The sequence below is a fragment of the Solanum pennellii genome, chromosome 5 (assembly GCF_001406875.1).
Source record: "Solanum pennellii chromosome 5, SPENNV200".
In the NCBI taxonomy this organism is placed as follows: domain Eukaryota; kingdom Viridiplantae; phylum Streptophyta; class Magnoliopsida; order Solanales; family Solanaceae; genus Solanum; species Solanum pennellii.
In genome coordinates this window covers 7558759-7562921 of record NC_028641.1, presented here as the reverse complement: position 1 = coordinate 7562921, position 4163 = coordinate 7558759, and positions in this window count along the sequence as shown.

Genomic DNA, 4163 nt, shown 5'->3' with positions numbered 1-4163 from the left:
TATATATATTATTCTTTATTTTTTTGGAGCTTAAGAAAATGTTTTTATTATATTATTGTGGGTTTTGGGCCTTTTTCCCTTCCTATGTGGATAAATAAAAGTTCAAGGTTTTAGGTCTTCCATCCTTTCCTTTGTGGATAAATTTAACTAGCACAGTTTTGCCCATAAGCTCAATATTATGGTACATATGTAAGACTTTCTTTTAAGTCTTATTTGAGAAGAACCACAAGAGTTTTAAGAGCAACCATATAGAGAGAAAAGTGAAAACGTGCAAATTTTCGCACAAGTCCTAACAAACATTTCAAATCGTGATTCTCGCTTCGTTTCTTATCTAACTGAGTTGATTTTTGGACGTGTTACTTTCAACTTAACTTGATTGAGAACTGAGAGAGAGGGTGATTGGGAATCCTGTAACTCCAGATTTTTGCTCGTGAACAGTAGCTGCGATTTGATGTTTTTGCTTCTTTTGTGACTATTTCTTTTTCTATCTTGTAATTGTGTTGCTCATTGTTTGGCACTTTGTTAGTGACCATTTTGAAGGACGCCTTTTAACCCTTGTTGATTATAGTGGAGCTTTGGCCTTGTGATTTTTACTCTTCAAACCGAAGAGATTTTCCATGTTAAATTTGACGTCTCGTATGTTGATTTATTTTCTTACTTGGTTGATTTGTTTTTTGCCCAAACAGTTTTGTTCTTGCATTGTTTTGCCTTCTATTGGTTCAAATAGAAGGGAAAGTTTTGACTTAGATTTTACTCCACTATTGTCCTGTCGTTCACATTTATTTTGTGCTTGCCTTTTCCACCAATTATTTACTTTTGAAATATTTATGTTTTATCAAAAATGATTATGTATGTAGGAGGATTCATGATTAAATGCAATTTTCTCCTTATTCTTTATCTTTTTCTTCTTTTGCTAGTTAATTTTTTAACTCATTTAATCATATGTTGCAAATTATAGAAAATATATCTATAATGAAAATAATTAGACATTCTTGCATAATTAGATTTTACAAGGTAAAATAAATAGATATGATTAATATATTACAATACTTTCTTTGTTGAAATCATACATTAAATATTATTTATTTGTGTTCGTGATGATATAAATTCTGAGTTTTTTTAACAAAACATTTAATTTATTCTCTTTAGACCTCTATGTAATTCTTAGATAATTTGATTATATTATAATGATAACACTCTTCAAAAAAATTATTTGTTCAGATAAATTCATTTCTCACTTTTTGTTGATAATATTAATTTATTGTGTTTGTGGGGTATAATATTTTAAAAATAGAAGCAGAAAGTGAGTAAATGGATATTGATATGCTACTTAAATCAAGGAAAAATTACGCCGCTTAGCAAATTTATATTATTTAATTAGTCATCATAGTTATAGTTTGCTATAATTATCACTCGCGTCTAACATTATACATTAATTATGTGGGCTAACTTCGAGTTTGTATATTTAGTCATGTTTGTATATGTATAATTCGCTAGAATATACAAATACATATGTATAATATACAATTATTTAACCTATATACATATACAAATTTACTTCTCTCCCACTCTCTGCCCTCTCTTGCTTGCCTCTCTCCTCCCTCTCTCCTTCCATTCCCAATCTCGCTTGCCATATATACAAATGCATATGTGTAATATACAATTATATACATGTACAATTCACCTCTCTCCCACTTTCTGCCCTCTCTCGCTTGCCTCTTTCCTCCCTCTCCCAATCTCTCTTGCCAGATATACAAATACATATGTATAATATACAATTATCTAACCAATATACATATACAATTCACATTTCTCCCACTCTTTTCCCCCTCTCTCTCTCCCCTCTCCTCTCTCTCTCAGTCTCGCTCGCCTCTCTCCTTCATATAACATGTAATTACAAATTATAATTATCAAACTATAGCTATGGAGAGTAATTAGCTACTTTAAATGGTCATACGTGAAAGTTAATTTATAGAACATGAGAGTGTAAAGTTAATTTATAATTTTGAAAATACAATTGTTTTATCAAAATAAATTATTTATTAATGTGTAAAATTATCATCTTTAAATTTTTCATTTTTGTTATTTCTAGGAGATTTCAAGTTGTTTATTAATAAGTCAAGTTGTAGTTTTTATGTTTTTCATATTTGTTGTTTTCTAGGAGTTCTCAAGTTATTTTAAAATTGTGATTAATTTATAATTTTAAAAATTATAGTTACTTTCTTGCTTTCTATTTACTTATAATAAAATATTTGTCTCAATAACTCTTATTTGATTGTCTTTTCATTTTCTATAATTAATGTTCTTTATTAGTGTAATAATGTACAAATATTACTCCTATTTTTTTTTTTACAATCAAGTCCAAAGCTACATTGTTAATCATCTTAATTACTTTGACTCTTTATTCTTAGAAATTAATTATATTGAATGTAATACTTATTTAAATGTGAAATATATTTTTTAATTTTTTTTTTGTTTAAGCCAAGCAAAATTAAAAGAAATAGGAATTTGTATGCGTCATTTTTTAAAAAAAAATTTTGCCTAGTAAATTCTCTCTTTTGTCCTCTTTTATGTTTATTTTTAAATTTTAAATATTTTTGTTTTTTCCAATATAAGTTGTCCCAAAAATAATTGGATATATGAATCTAAATATAATAAGAATAATATATTAAGATATGAAATCTAACTAATTAGGATCGTTATTTTTCATCATTATATGTAAATATGTAAAAAAAATATTTAAAATTTAATTATTAAAAAGTCATAATTAAATATTAAAATCATCTAATATTATACAATAAAAATAATAAAAACATGTGATGATTAGGTGATGACGACGACAAGTAATAGTAGTTGTGGATAATGATTAAAAATAGTGTTGGCTAACGATATAGACATGGATAATAACTATATAATCTGAGTTACATATTGTCGAAAAACTATACTAAGAATATAATTAAAAATATTACAAAGAAGCAAAAAAGAACAATCATATTTCAGATTTACATAAATATATATAAATTATACTAAAAAAGATTCCAAATAAAAAAGAAAAAAATGATCACATCTCAGGTTTACATTTTAGTAGTTCTAATAATACCTTATCTTTTTCTCTGTGAAATTTGTTTTTAATATTTAACTTTCCGAAGTTCATATATATTGATTTCTTAATAAATTTTGTATTTAACCTAAATATTTTTCATAGCTAGAAAATTATATTTATTTAAGAGTTAATAAAAACTAATTGAAAAATCACTTAGAACATTACTATTTACTTTTTTTTTGTTTCTCACCCGGTGTTCGGAGCCCACATTGGAGCTTCGACTAAATTCGGATCGCGCACTGCAGGGCCCATTTGGGGGTGGCGCTCCCAACAAGATTTTCTCCATACCAGGGCTCAAACCCGATACCTCTGATTAAGGGTGAAATACTCCCACCAGTACACCACAACCCATGTTGGTAACATTACTGGCTACTTTAAGAAAAAAGGTTGATAAAAACTATTTAAGTAATCAATAACTACAAATTAGCATATCTTCTCATATCGATTAACTGATGAATTGTATTCATTTTAGTATTGCACTTTGGTGTTGGATTAAAACATCTCATTGTAATTGGTGGCTCAAGGAAGAATACTAGCTAAAATTCGAAATACTTTTTAGTTATAATGTGCATTTTATGATTTTACTTTTGCTACAATAACGTTGTAATTTATATGGAGGGTTAGTTTGTTTGTTTTTTTTTTAAAAAAAAAAGAGTGAAAAATGTGTACTTTTTGATAATAGAATTTTCTTTTGAATTAAATTAATCACATATTTATATTAGTAAATAACATTTGACATAGCAATATCCAACTAATTATATTATAAACACATGGTTCATATCATATCGACTTTAATTAATTTTTATTAATATAAAAAGGAACACAAGTCTCTTGTTGAAAATTGGATTTTTATTGAACAATCCTATTCATTATTGTAGAAGTATATCATATTGTTCAATCAATCTCCTGTCATTATATCTTAAACGGAAATTGTATAATACATCAATTGAATGTGATATATTATTTATTGGGTTAAATCATTGATACATATAAAAAAAAAACATATATTAGTTTAATACATTATGATTTGAAATTTAATCTAAACTTTAAGCCCTTGCTT